The sequence below is a fragment of the Ricinus communis genome, chromosome 3 (genome assembly GCF_019578655.1).
Source record: "Ricinus communis isolate WT05 ecotype wild-type chromosome 3, ASM1957865v1, whole genome shotgun sequence".
NCBI classification, from domain to species: Eukaryota; Viridiplantae; Streptophyta; class Magnoliopsida; order Malpighiales; family Euphorbiaceae; genus Ricinus; species Ricinus communis.
Window position 1 is genome coordinate 20,480,718 of NC_063258.1, and position 16,316 is coordinate 20,497,033.

The 16,316-nt window shown below is 29.3% G+C and overlaps 1 pseudogene; it reads left to right on the forward strand.

Moving 5' to 3' along the window:
• Positions 1 to 127: 127 nt before the first annotated feature.
• On the forward strand, positions 128 to 9,457 carry LOC107262170 (annotated as a pseudogene).
• Positions 9,458 to 16,316: the final 6,859 nt, after the last annotated feature.

Sequence of the window (16,316 nt, forward strand, 5' to 3'; positions counted from 1 at the left end):
TTCTTTTCATTAATAAAAATTAGTAATAAGTTTCATTTCTCTTTGTTCATAACATGTCCAATCGAATTTTTATCAAAATATAATAATAAGAATAATAAAATTTTCAATCAATTAAAGGGTTTTATTTCATTTCTATTTTTTTTTTTTTTCTCTCTTCGTTGCCCTGTTTTGATTTCCTTCTTTTTCCCTTCACATTTAGTGCACTAAACAAAGCGTTAATTTGAGCTGTATACAAGAATCACTTTCTCTTTTTCAAACTGGGCGGGGGTTTTCAATAATTTGACGCTCAAAACCCTAAATCCCGACAATTTCCCATTTTTCAGATTAGAGTTTTTCACAGAGACAATCACACTCAAACTGGCTCATTCTGATGCAATTCATAGACATGAAAGCCATGAAATCACTCTACAATCACAAAACCCTCTTCTTTTCATACCCAAGAAAAAACCCTAATCACCATTGCTCCTTTCATTTCCGTTCCCGCCGATTCCACTCCACCGCCCTTCGTTTCTTGGCTGGAGGCTCCGCGGATCCCGCCACAGGCTCCGCCTCTAGCGATAAAACTAAAAATGCCCCTCAAGTTTGGAGTTTTTACAATCCACTCACGTCAACAATTGAGACGCAAAGTAGCACGAATAACACCAACAGTAGCAACAACAAAAACGATCAAGAATCGGTACCAGATTTCTCAAGTCTCAAAATTAGGGTTTCAGATAATGAAAGTGAGATATTGAATAATAGAGACATTAACAAAATGGGGTTAACGAGGTACAGTAATGAAAATGAGGAATTGATAAATGAAAAGAGATACGCAAGTTTAAAGAAAGCTGATTTAGTTAATAATATTGTGAGCAATAATAATAGAAAGAAGGGCAAAAGTAAAGTGATTTATGTTTGTGAAAGTTGTGGGAATGAAGATGGGCAGTGGTGGGGGATTTGCAGAAGTTGTGGGAAGGCTGGGACGATGAAGCAATTTTCAGATAGGGATGATAGGAGTGGGAACAGTAAAGTTAGTGGTGCTGAGGTTACAGAAAATATGGTGAGGTCTTGGTTACCGCAGAAGGTTAGCGAGATGCAACCATTGAGGTTGAAAGATGTTAATCAGAGGATGAATCAGTTGAAAGGATTCCTTTGTAAGTAATTTCTATGTTTTTGTTCAATTAGAAAAATTGAGAATGCTCGAATATATGTGTCATGTGATGAACATTTTCTTAATATGCTTTCTTTTCTTGGAAATTATGATCATATTTATTAATAATTTAATAAATAATTTGTTGGCTGTAGGATTTTGTTCTAGTTAATGAGAATCAGAGGACCAGTATATTGGATTGGCAATTCGGAATATCATCTATTTTGAGCAGAATGTGTGCTATAGCTGAGATAGCATCTTATCACTGCCTAGGAGTTTCCCATGATTAGTTTCTTGGGATTTACCAGACAATCTTGCCACTAAATCCCTTTCTTTTTATTGAGAACTCTTTCGTCTAATTTCATCCATGCATTTGGAAATTATTGCCAGATCATTATATGCTTTGTGGGAATACATCCATATTTCTTAGGCCTGACAGTAACACTAAGGTGTTTGCCAATAAATGCAGTTTGCTCGTTCCTCTCAGCAACTTATTACACAATTTATAGCTGGTCCTATATAGTTGAATTAGAATCCATTGCATGCTTTATTTAGAAGAATATGAATAAATGTTTTGTGTCATGTCATATAAGTTTGTGGATTGTGTTCAGACCTGGACTGTTTGGAAGTGAAGTTGCCAGGGTGCTTGGTGGCGGCGTTGTTCCAGGTTTGTGCAGATTCACTTTTTGATGTTTCTACATGATTCCTGCTTGAAGATATTGCCTTGTGGAATGACTTCTTTAGTTTTCTGATTCTTAATCAGCTTGAAGTTTTTAGGAATAGTGCATTATATTATTGAAATAGGAACTCTAAGTTTTAGTTTATGCTAATTCATTTTTTTTCTTGTTATATTAACAATCTGAAATTATCTCGTTAACATATGAATGGAGGTTCGCAGCTATGCAAGAAGCAAAATAATTCCACACCTGAAAGTTACAATTCTAGGACAAAAATTTTAGTCTTCATTTTACTAAGCATGCATTTATTTTATTAAATCTGTACTTTTATTAATTTTAGTAATACAGTAAAACCTCTCTATAATAATACTCTATATTGGAATAATCTCTATATGGTTATAGAAAACTTTGGTCCCAATTTGGGCCAGTATAGTAATAAGTTATAAATTTTTGAAGCCTCGTCTTAAGAAAAAATTCTTCTATATAGTAATATTTGTATATATATTCTTAAAAAATATATGTTTTGCTATGTTTTGTTTTATTATATTATTGTTTTGTTGTTTCAATCTTATTTGTATAATATGACAAGATATTAATATTTCTTACCTCTGGTTGTTATCATTTTACTAACAAAATTAAGTATAAATCAAAAGAAAAATATTATTACTTAAACCTCCATTAAATTATAACCTCCTCATATTTGGTCCCAAGCGTATGACCATAAAGAGGTTTTACTGTATAGATTATGTGGGATGTGAACGATTCTTGTTGAATTGATGATTGATGTTATTTTCAGTTAATGATAAAGCTTTTTTGCAGTTTCATTAAAAAACACCAAAACACCAACTGTTATATTTATTGGAACCTTTACATGTTAAAACTCATAAGAAGTCCCTCTTGTGTTATCTATAAGGACAATAAGATACTCTTATAGATCAAATTAACTTTAATCAACTGGGACAAAAGAAAGCTTGATGCCATTTAAATAGCACATGTTTGCTTGATTTCAAGTGAATTAAATTTTATAAGACCGTAAATGACACTTAAGGCTCCATTTGGTCTCTAGGAAACAAAGATCAAGAAGGTGTATTAGTGCTTCAGTTCCAATTTTTTGGAGATCTTGTTACACTACAATGAATGTCATTATTTATGATGCAAGAGACCAAAAATGAACCGAGTTTTTATCTGAGAGACTCAGAGTGATATAAAAGACGATTCCATTCTCATTGCCCATCATAACAAGAATGAGGTTAGTCTTTAATGTCTTTTTTTTTCCACTGGATATGTAATCTGGATATCAAACCCATGTTCTATCTTGAATGTTAGGTTTTGGTTGATTATATTGTCTTTGCCCCATTTATTTTGTCTGGCAAGTGCTTTATTTTTATGTTTTGATCTACACTTGTTTTATAAGAAATGGATGACTTTACCTTATCATATTTTCATATCTTTCTGCATTTGGAAGGTTCTCTAATTTTAATTGGTGGTGATCCTAGAGTTGGCAAGAGTACACCGTTGTTGCAGGTATGAATTGCTTTTGACACATCTGGTCTATTGTGCTTTCATTTTGTGGAATATTTTGACTTTATTCCTTTGACATGATTTGCCTCCACACTTCGGTTTGATTTGTAATTGTCTTTTTCTTCACTCTCCTATTCCTCTGTAAATGTTGGGTTCTCATAACTCCTTAATACTTGAAGGTTGCTGCAATAATAGCTGAAGGACAGGATGTTGGTAAACGAGATCCAGTTGTGTATGTCTCCGGCGAAGAGGTTAGCTTTTCTTATTTTCTGATTTTGATATGCCATTTTCTTTCTATTGCTCATTCTTCCTTCCATTCCCATCAAGATCATGAAGAAAAAGGAAATCTTTCGATTTAGGAAGCTAAAAAGAAGGGATGGATTTAGAAAATGTAGGCAGAGTTTGAAAATCAAAAGGAGATTGAGTTGTTCCCGAATCCTTTGTAGCGTATCGCTAAATAACATATCGGGAGGCCAAATTCCTGTTATAAAACAGGCGATATTTAATGTATCGTTGTTATTTAAAACCATGATTACAACTTCTCGTGATTTTACTATGACTCTTCTTCTTTTTTTTTTTATATTTTTAATCTTGCCTAGAATGAGGAAAATTTTTAAAATAGTATGAGTTCAACTTCACAATTCTGGGATAAAATGTAGAAGGATTTTAAATTAGTACTGTGGTTGCATGTGTGACGTTGAGAAGCTACAATTTACTAGCTAGCAATCAATGTTGGGCATTATCTCCATCTCTTTCTTCGTTGTGGCAGAGTGTTAAGCAAATTGTGAATAGGGCTGACCGTCTAAGTATTAGTGTGGAGGAACTTTTCTTGTATTCAAGTACTGATATTGAGGTAATAGTCTGGAACCATCCTAACTTTTCTTGTTCTTTCCATATAATTTATTCTATGTGTTTGTGAATTCATTATACTACATTTCTATTTTGATATATATCATGCCATTGGCTTAGTTATCATGTGCGCCATGCGCCAATCTATCTTCAGGCCAACATGAATCAATAGGAAGGGTATTCTTTGTAGACATCTTGATCTGAAAGGCTTTTGTACAAAACTTAATAACTTATAGTAATAGCTATAATTTGCTCTCTTTCAGGACATATTAGCAAAAATTCAGCCTCTATCCTCTTGTGCTCTAAATATTGATTCGATTTAGACAACTTATATACAAGGAGTTAGTGGAAGTGCTGGAGGAATATCTCAGGTTTGAATGATTAGGCACCATATTCAACCAATAGTTCAACTCACTTGGCACGTGCTTTACTTTTCTCTCTTTTACCATTTTGTATGGAAATATTTGTAACCCATAATAGCATTTTGTTTTTCGAAGTAAATATTGCATGTAATCCATCCTCTTCTCAGATGAAGCTATGGTTAGACCATAAAGATCAGTATGCATAATAGCAGTGTCTGGATGTGTGTGTAACAGGTTAAGGAATGCACATCAGCTTTGCAGCGTTTTGCCAAGAAGACAAATATACCAGTTCTTTTGGTGAGCGTAAATTGTTTCAAATGCGTTAACTGTATCTGCATATTTATTAATGTCTTAGAAATTGGAAGTAGGAATGTAAGAAAAATGATTATCTTTAGTTGAAGTGATTCAATGTGGCTTCGGACTGATATATTGGAGTAGAGATCAAATTTCTATTCATATCAATTTCTTGCTTAGATTGTGGTATTTTAATACATGTATATACAATGCTCCCTCATAGATTGTAGGTCAAATGAATGTAAATTAATGCATTATTTTATATTCTTGTATTTGGTGCTTTGGACTTTAATCTCTTTAGTGGAGAAAGTTAGAAAATGACTCTACTGATTAAATATGATTACACCAAGCATCATCACACTTTTTTTAGGTTTTAAACAACGGTTGTTACATATTTTTATTTTGGATCATTGCTATGTTAGAGCCTATTTTGCCATAGATATTTGAGAATCGTATATGAAATTGTCTGTTACAACTGTGACATCCTATAATGGCCATACACTTTATGCACCCCTTTCTTTTCAAACTTATTTTTAATTAAGTGCTCCATAGAAATATCTTCAAGATTCTCATATTCCACGTGGTTCCAATAATCAGATTTGAAACTTCATGTGCTATTTCTTCTTTTAGTTAGATATGTCACTCTTACGTATCACCTTTATTTATGAGGAGTCTATAGGTCATTTGCTTTGTCATCCTTAGTTTATTTTACCTTTTTTCTTCTCTTTTTCACGATACTTTCTTGCTTTATTCATAGCTGGTATTATCATGATAACTATTGTTGAGTATTGTCCAATGTTTAAACTTACTTGGAAAATATTTAATGCTTATGTGATCCTTTGATTATTTTGTTCCCAATATTTCACAGGTTGGACATGTGACCAAGTCTGGTGATATAGCAGGGCCTCGGGTTTTGGAGCACATTGTTGATGTTGTTTTATATTTGGAAGTTGGTACCTTCTCACATTTTCTTTTACTGGATTGTTGGTTAAGCTAACATTTGGTTGCATTAGGTTTCTTTTGAGGGATAACTACAAAAATGGTGTTTGAACTTGTTAAGATTTGACAATTAAGTGTCTAAACTTTTAAAAATTATAATTTAGTGTATGAACCCAATAAATATTAACGATTGAGTGTATATAGCAGGTCAACAACAAGTTACAGGTTATCCATTTATAATTACATAATGGTGTGCCAACTTATTCAAATTTAATAATAAAGTGTTGAAGCTTTTAAAAGTAATAATTTAGTGAGTTAAATTAAAAATTATTAATATCTGAGTATGTGAAATCAATCATTATATATATAAAGAAAAATCTAAAGTAGAGAAATCAAACTATTATATTTTCATAATGAAAGATAATATTTATATGGAGGGAAAATCTTTAATGTAAATAATAAAAATTAAAAAAATAGATAAAAATATATAAATAAAATACTACACATTTCATAAGGAGATGTATTAATAATTAACATTATAGTCAAGATTATCATCCTCAATAATAACCAATTTTGTTTTAGATGTTTGTAGTGATAGGTTGAAGAAAACAATATGTTGCTCAAAATTGGATAGAGATTTCTTTAAAAAAATTGATGAAAATATAATAGTGTAATGATGGTGATAGTGAGAGTGATATATTAATATATTAAGAATAGATACTTTTTAAAGATTTTCTCGTCATATTATTTATTGTTAATCTACTTAAGCTCATAATATGTATTTTAAGGTTACAAGTCCGTAATTGCTATGACCTGCTAAATACACTTAATTATAAAAATTTATTTAGTTCACGTACCAAATTGTAATTTTCTGAGTTTAAATACTTAATTGTCGATTTTTAATAAGTTCACATACCATTTTTGTAATTATCCAATTTCTTCTATATAGGTTACCGGTTCTATACACTTAAATATTAATTATTTCCAGTTTTACATACTAAATTATAACTTTTAAAAGTTTAAACACTTAATTGTCAAATTTTAACAAATTTACACATTATTTTTGTACTTATTCCTTTCTTTTTACTCTTTTCCAATTAGGCACATTTGTTATTGGTTGTTGACCATTTCTTTTCGTCTGAAGATGTATGTTACTTTATGATTTGCTTTCTACCAATTTCACCAGGTTTCTTGAATATCTTTTATAGCATCAGAACTGTTTAATTTTGGTATTTCTATTTATTTTAGTGGGGTTTCAAAGGTTTTCTTTCTTACTTTTATTTTGATTTAAATTTTTATGCTGGTTTCTGAAGCTCACTGATCATAGCTATGTTACTGTCTATCAGGGAGAGAAGCACTCAACTCATCGATTACTTTGTCCTGTGAAGAATCGGTTTGGATGCACAGATGAGGTGGGCATAATAATGGTGCTATAGCTTGTATTTATTTGTAGTTTGTAGTCAGTCACATGAGTATCTCCCGGCTCACTTGGGAGCTTTTTGATTAGCTTCCTCATGTTAGTTATCTAATGATTTAGGTTAGTGTTTCTCTTGGGCTGCATAATTATTTAGGTCAGTGTTTCTGTTGGGCTCCAATGATAATGACATTTTCCTGATTTCAGCTTGGAGTATTTGAAATGTCCCAATCTGGTCTGCAATCTGTTCCAAATCCAAGTGAGATATTTCTAAGTGAGCAGTACTTAGGTTTAGAGGTTTTAGTCGGACTAGCTGTTGCCATAATAATGGATGGATCTCGAAGTTTCCTTATTGAAATTCAGGTTATCTTCTTTATATCATGTCTTCTCTTTACTTTTTTTCCAGTTTTGCAACCTGATTTGATTATCATGCGGATAACATTGATGATGATTGTACTTTTTCTTATTCCCCTATTCTGTCCATCTGAATGATCCTTTAATTACATTATTACTTCCTGAATTTTACTAGGCATTGTGTGCCACTGGTTCATCAGTTTCAAGGCATGTTAACGGGATTCAAGCGAGCTGAGCTGACATTATTATTTCAGTAAGTGATTTAAGGTTTAGAAAGATTTAGGTGCATGCCATGCCATCTCTGCTATGTGGTTTATTGCTGTTCTTGTTTAGATTAGAAAATTTCCTGGTCATGGTATTAAAATTGTATTTACAAATGATAATCTCTTTATGTGCTTGTCTATGTGTACACACGCGTTCATGCATGGAAGTTGACTTTTATCATTTGAAACAGTACTACTTATTGTCTTGTTTGTTTATTTGTAATAATTATTGTTGAAGATGTAGGGATTCAAGATTGTGGTTAAGATGTACTTCATGTTAGATGTAGTTATTGCCAATTTAATTTTGATATCACATCTTCATATGCAGGTCCTTAAGAAGCAAGCTGGTCTAATGCTCTAAGATAATGTAAGTTGACATTTACATTTTCATGTTCATTTGATTTTTTATTTCATCCGCTTTTCCATTTCTTCTTTTCAAAGCTTGTCTTGGCTTCCGTTTTTTCAGTTTTCGTCAAACTTTAGAGATTCCATATAGTGAGGGCTAATCAGGGAAATATATAACAGTGTTGAATACATTGTGCTAGTTATATAAAATGGCTTTGTTTTTATTAACTTTTCAAACTTATGCTGCTGAGATCAAAGAATTTTACACATGTTGAGGAGGCATAAGTCGAGGAATGTGAACAATAACAATAGAGATTGTAAAGTCATTTTTTCCTTTGAATCAGGATATCTTTTTGAATGTTGTTAGCGGGGTGACACTAACTGAGACTGCTGGGGATCTTGCAATAGCAGCTGCAATTTGCAGTAGGCAAGTCTTTTCTTATCAGTTCTTTTCATTCTCTTTTTGTCTTTGTGAGGCTGGTTATGATTAAACTTTAAATTGAAGATGACTTCTTTGTTTTTTCCAATGCAATGACTAAAGAGGGAATTAAGGCTTCAGGATTAGAACTTCTTATTTGAGGAGCCTTTCTAAGTTATAGTAGTTTCTCCCAAGTTTAGAAACTTTTATTCCTTTTAATTGTAAAATTGTGTCAGACCACTTAAAGATTTTTGCTGGATGTTCAGAAAAAGTAAGCCAGCCTCTTGTAAGTTTATTAACAAGACCTAGTGAAGCTAAATATTTTAAGATATTAATTCACTTACTATAGGAACCCAGAGAACACAGTTGATAAAACACACAAAAATCCTACTTTAAGAGAAACTACCCATTAATTAAAGAGGTTATTGAAATGAATTTGGAGTTCTAGTCCTCAAATTTTTGACTCTCTTGTATCAAAATTTATATGTTAATTTATATATTTTAAGTAACATAAAACAAACATTTATTTAATAACATGAATAATGCTTTAGCAGCTGTAAGAAATAGTCTGTATTTTTCCATCCTTTCTGTCTCTGTTCCCTCGCATTTGTACTTGCTGCATGTAAATGTTGAATGGTTGATGTTTGTTGTTCTTTGACACCTCAGTTTCTTGGAGTTTCCTATTCCCAATAATGTGGCATTCATTGGAGAAATTGGCCTTGGTGGGGAGCTTTGCACGTTTATTATCTGTGTTATTTTAATACACAATACTTAAAAAAACACTATTGAACATAATGAATTGCCTCTTTTGTGAGATTTTATTTTTTTCTACTTCTAAAAACTCATGTTTATGTCATTGATACCATTTATGTATTTTCAAACCAATTGCATATGAAGAGCATTCTCTTTCTAAGATTCTCTAGATTTTTTCTTCTCACATCCAACTTAAAAGATACATTTTGAAATGGAACAAAGACATGCTGAGAAATTCTAATACTGCTGATTCTCCTTAGTTAGCTAAATGGAAATAATGTTACTGGAGCCATTTTTATCTATATCTATCATGATATTGCAGGTGCCCATAATGGAAAATAGAGTACATACAGTGGCAAAACTGGGATATAAAATGTGTATTGTTCCCAAATCAGCTAATAAATATCTTTCAAATTTAGCTTTTGAGGGGATACAAATCATTGGCTGTGCTAACCTGAAACAAGTCATTGATGCTGTTTTCACAAAGCAGAGATGAACTGAAGTTGGAAAAGATGATTTGGATGTGGACTGCTGAAGAAAGACATCCTATTGCCTTGTATGCGAGTTAACAGGTCTGGTATGCCTTTGTTTGTAAGTTTGTAGAGGTGTTAGATGTAAATATAGTATTCTTCTCTTTTTCCTATCGAATCTTTCTGGTATATGTTTCAGTTCCTATTATATCTTCAGTGTTCACTTATATTTTTTCTTAACATCCTCTCGAGAATGCCTAAAAATGAAAAGTATGTCAGTTCTATATATCATGCTCGTGTTCATCCAGGATGTAGTTTTCTCCATGAGATTAAACGCTGATAAGATCCTTCTAAATTGAGTGTTGGAAATTTATGGTGCAGAGTAGGTTTAAGAGTTGGAGATGGAAGGGGTTATCAAGTTTAAAACATGGGCGTCCTTGTTGGTCTGATTCTGTCTTGGTAATGCTGAGGGCTGTAGGGTTTTGTAGAGCTTGTGCTCGTTTCCTTTGGATGTTGATTGGGGAGTACGGAGATGCATTTAGGGATTCATAATGTATGAATTCAAGGCAATATGAATTGACATGTTTGCTCAGGCAACCTTCATTTTAAATGAATGAGACTTGGTAGGTTTTATTACAGGAAGAGGGAATTGTCAACAATAATAACTTTGACAACCAAGCATGGTCCAAAGACAGCCCTACTTGGAGAAACAGCCCGCTGCATCTCACCTATAACATGCAATGCATATTGTGTTACCTTGGCTAGCATAACCGATTGATGATGCATCTCAAATAATCCTATAAGAAAAGAGTTTACTATGAAGATTACTGGAATCATAACATATATATACATATATATTATGGATGTATATTTGAATGAATTAATGAATATAATTTTCATTAATGGCGAATATCCATCAACAAACTAATAAATATAATGTCTATAAATGATGCATGTTTATATCAATCACAAACAATTTTTAATATATATATATATATATAATAAACATTGAAGCACCAGATGATAAACATTAATTAATATTAACATTAATCGAATATTAAATTCACAGATAATAAGTATTTAAATACAAAAAAAATTAATTATTATAAAATATTACATCTAATGAACATTATATATATAGAAAATGAACATCTTAATATATGTACAAAAAAATATTAATATATAATTGGTTTAATAAATTTTTTTAATGTGATACTATATTCTAACTCATAAGATTTTCATTTTGATGCGTGTATTTATTATTAATACTTAAAATTTAAATTTATGTATAACTAATCGTTTACCTATGCATTGTGCGACAGTTATTGTTATTATTTTGATTATAAAATCAAGTTGATAGATACATTTTAATAAAAATTTCAATATTCAACATTAATTTATAACATTTTGAAAATAATAGCAAACTAATTATTTTTAAATTAAAAATATAATTTACGCGTCTATCTCATTTCTAACTCTTTCAATATTTCTGTTTCCATCTTCTCAAAAAGCTTTTTTATTTTTCTTTTTTCACGTTAGCTAAACACTGTACTCATCATTTTTCTTCCATTTACCTATTAATATTACTTTCTATAATGACTTTAAAATGAAAGTCAATCATTAAATGGAAAATAATCAGATCTGAAATTTCTTTTTTCATTGAAATATAGATTGAGTAACAACAATCTCAATTTTTTTGGATAGATTTTTTATTGTTTTGGTTGAAATTGAGTTTTAATTGATAAATTAATGTCATTTTAGGATGTTGGTAGTAGTTAAAAGGGTTTTGAGTTGAATTTTGAAGATTATACCTAAAAATTGCAGGAAAATATAAAATCCAGAAAAATGGTATTGTTTTCTGTAAAAATGCATAAAATAGTATACTTTTATATACAAATGGTATATATTATAAAATTTAGAATCTTTTTAAAATATTTTATGAATCATTAATATTAAATTAAAAATTAAATTTATATTATTGTTGAATTTATTAAGAATATAATTTAGATTATATTTTATATATAAGTGAATTTAAATTTAAAAAGAAATATGAAAAACATCATAAAAATAATTTTTTAATAAATATACAGTAATAAGTATACGTTAGGTATATATTAATCAAAATTTTAATTAATTTAATTAATATATTTTAATTTCAGTAATTATTTTTCCTAATAGTAATAGATATAATACCAGTTTTAATTGATTGATTTAGTTAGGATTTATATATAATCTCACTATTATTAGAAATTAGAAAAATATCATTATGATAATTATTTTATTATATAATGAAATTATTAAACGTCTTGTATATACGATATAATATAATAAAAAAGGTAGAAATAAATGAGACCCATTCGATAAAATATGAAATACATTTAATATATATTTGATATATGAAATATTTTAAAGATAAAATATTAAAAAAGTAAACTTCCAAAAAATGTTATACATTGCACTTATTTTAGTATCTATTGCATATATTTATAGTATACTTCAAATATTTACCCTTTTAAAAAAGGTATAAAATTGTAGCAAATGGTATTCGCTCAACAAATATATAGTATAATTAAATATATTTGATATATACAACTATTTTAATTTATATAGATTGCAGATTTATAAAAATAAAAATGTAAGCTCTTAGAAAATAGTATAGAATATACTTATCTTTTATATCTTAAGTATGAAATGTATATATCAACTGTATATCAAGCATACTATAGGTATAATATCAATTTATTTAACATATTTTCATTTCGAAATTTTTTTTTTCAGTAGGAATAGATATAATATCAATGTCATTCAATATGATGGAACACTTTTAATTTATGTTAATATATGTTTCTTATATACAGTACATTTACTATGTTTATATCTTTACAAAAACATAAGTGAAAGTTACAGTAAATAGTATACATCTCATAGATTATGGTATATATTTCATATATATTTGGTATACGAATAATCTATAAATGGTATCTAAAACTATTATTTCGTTTATGTTTTATATCTTTGGTATCTATACAATTATAAGTTGGACCACTATTTAAAAGTTTAGCCAATTTTTTAGAATAAATATATTATCAAACACCATCAGTGTATAACAAAATTACATTTAATCCAATTTATTGGCCAACTCAAACGGTCATTTCATTACTTGTCCATACATGGACAGGACAATTACAAGAAAAAGAAAAGCAAATTAAACTAAATAACTAGCCAACATGTTTTGAATTAATGTCTCATGTCATCTCATTTCTTTGCTAGTTGTATAATGATCTACTTATTCTTTCTTTGATTATTCTATAAATTTATTCTCCCGCTCATTCTTCACTATGTATTTCTAAACATAGAAAAAAAGAGATAATAGTGTATGCACAATATATATAAAAGTTTCTAGCATATCAAAATAGTATTTATATATATTTTGATATTTATTTATATATATATAGAGAGAGTATATATATACTATTTTGAATATAATATCAAATCCATCGGCATCACAACCATTAAAACCATCACTAAAAACAAAATAAAATTCATTCAGAAGATTCATCAAACATCTTAGGTGTATATTCAAAATATCAGTTCTAATCATCTTTTATTTTTTCCTTTTTACTACAAATCAGCAAATCAAAAACTCAAATTATTTTTTAAATCAATACATGTAATAAAGATTTATTCAAATAAACTTAGTTTCTCAAATACTCATAAATAAGAGATTCATATCACTCGCTATTTTCTTGAAAGATAATAAAGAAAATCTATAGCCAACTATAAGAAAGCAAAAATTTTGATAAAAAATCGTAAAAAAAGATTTTTAAGTTCTTCTAAAAAGATACATAGGCTACAAAATCAGCCCATAATTCATGTTAATCTATATATGCATTTGTAACTTCTAAAAAAATTGTTTGAAAAAAATATTTTAACATCTTCCATATGTGGAGCTTTTACTATAAATTAGATTAATAACATAATTTTTTTTTTTAATTATTGTTCCTCAAAGATAAGGCCATTTAGTTCATAGATATTATTAAAAACAACACCAACGTCCTCAGCAAGATATAGAACAACCAATTGTCTATCACTTGTGTCAAGGGTCATGCCGCAAATAATTCCCTTTGTTTTTTGAGCTGCAGCTGGAGACCTATAGCATGAAGAAGTTAACAGCTCAAAAATCTATAACAAAACTTAAGCACTGTAACCTGAAAAGGCCTTTCAACACTAATCATATACTTGTTTCCATGGAAGTTGGGAAGAACATGTACATCTTGTGTTAAAGCAGCAAGGAATGGAGCCTTTATGTCATCGATTATAATCCTCAATTTATTGTTCAGTAGTTCAAATAGCAATATGTCTAGAAGACAAGGAAAAGTGATACAGGATCAACCATAGTTATTACAGGCGGGGGCTCAGGGGTGTGCCTGAGCGATGTGAAGTGCAACAACGAAGAAAATAAAGAATTGAACTTCTGAAAGAAATTAAAACTTACGCACACATGTACATATTGATACAATCAACAATCTTTTATTCGTAACAAATGTTTGACAAAAACCGAGTAAATAAAAACTTAATGCTAGACACATGGCATAATTAACACTTTAACTTGGTACAAAGATAATGGTAGCATCAATAATTTAACATGGCATAACTAAAAGTCAACATGAAAAAAGAAAAGTTATTTTGCTGCTTGTAAATGTAGGATGTGAGGTTTCCAAAAAAGTAGAGAGAAGAGGAAAGAAAAAAAAAAAGAGGTTGTGAGAGCCAAAGGACAGATAGCTAAGGGGTAGCAGAGACAGAATCAAAAGGTCAAGAAACATCATTTTATGGATTGAGCCAGTGAAAGAGTTTAACAAATGAAAAGCAAGAAAAGAAGGAGGAACTATTTGGGTTTAAAAAAAATAAAGGTAAAATTGGAGTGAAGAATAGAGAAGGTAGAGTTAAAAAAAAAATAATATAAAAGAAAGAGTTTAACAAATGAAAAGCAAACACATACCAATTTTAACAAATTAGAGTTTATAAATTTTATATTTCTTATTAACAATCATCAGACCATATTACAAATAATTCAATTCAAACGTCAAACAAAAAAATTAAAATAACCCAACATGACTTTTAAAGGAACTCCACCATGCAACTTAATAAAATCAGAGATTAGCTACTAACCCTATCATGAAATTATTTAAAGACGAGATAAAGAAACTAACCTTAGAAATAGAAACTGAGATAGTGAACAAAATAAGAAAATTAAAAAGTTATATTTAGCTTAAGAATGAAGAACTTAACCTTTCAAGTATCAGCTTCTAACTAATCATCAGTTCTTCAACTTAACTTATGCGGACGCAAACCTTATGTTTTTTGAGCTTCAGTCTTCAAGCACATAACATTTGTAACAAATTAGAGTTTTTAAATTTTCTATTTCTAATTAACAAACATCAGACTAATAACAAAAAAATTCAATTCAAACATAAAACAAAAAAAGTCTTTCAAACAAAAAACTTAAAATAACCCAACATGACTTCTGAAGTAACTCCACCATGCAACTTAATAAAATTAAAAATTAGCTACTAACCCTACCATGGAATTATTTAGAGATGAGGTAGAGGTACTAACCTTAGAAATAAAAATTGAGATAGTTAACAAAATAAGAAAACTAAAAAGTTATATTTAGCTAAAGAATAAATAACTTAACTTTTCAAGTATCAGCTTCTAACTAATCATCAGTTCTTCAACTTAACTTATGCGGACGCAAACCTTATGTTTTTTGAGCTTCAGTCTTTAAGCACATAACATTTGTAACAAATTAGAGTCTTTAAATTTTCTATTTCTAATTAACAAACATCAGACAAATAACAAAAAAATTCAATTCAAACATAAAACAAAAAAAGTCTTTTAAACAAAAAACTTAAAATAACCCAATATGACTTCTGAAGTAACTCCACCATGCAACTTAATAAAATTAAAAATTAGCTACTAACCCTACCATGAAATTATTTAGAGATGAGGTAGAGGTACTAACCTTAGAAATAGAAATTGAGATAGTTAACAAAATAAGAAAACTAAAAAGTTATATTTAGCTAAAGAATAAATAACTTAACTTTTCAAGTATCAGCTTCTAACTAATCATCAGTTCTTCAACTTAACTTGTGCCGACACAAATCTTATATTCTTCGAGCTCCAATCTTCAAGCACATAACAATTTTAAAAAATTAGAGTTTATAAATTTTCTATTTCCAATTATACAATCATCATATTATATTACAAACAATTCAATTCAAACATCAAATAAAATAAGTCATTCAAACAAAAAAATTAAAATAACCCAACATGACTTTAAAAGTAACTCCACCATGCAACTTAATAAAATTAAAGATTAGCTATTAACCTTATTATCGAATTATTTAGAGATGAGGTAGAGGTACTAACCTTAGAAATAGAAATTGAAATATTGAATAAAATAAGAAAATTAAAGAGTTATATTTAGCTCAAAAATAAACAACTTAACTTTTCAAGTATCAGCTTCTA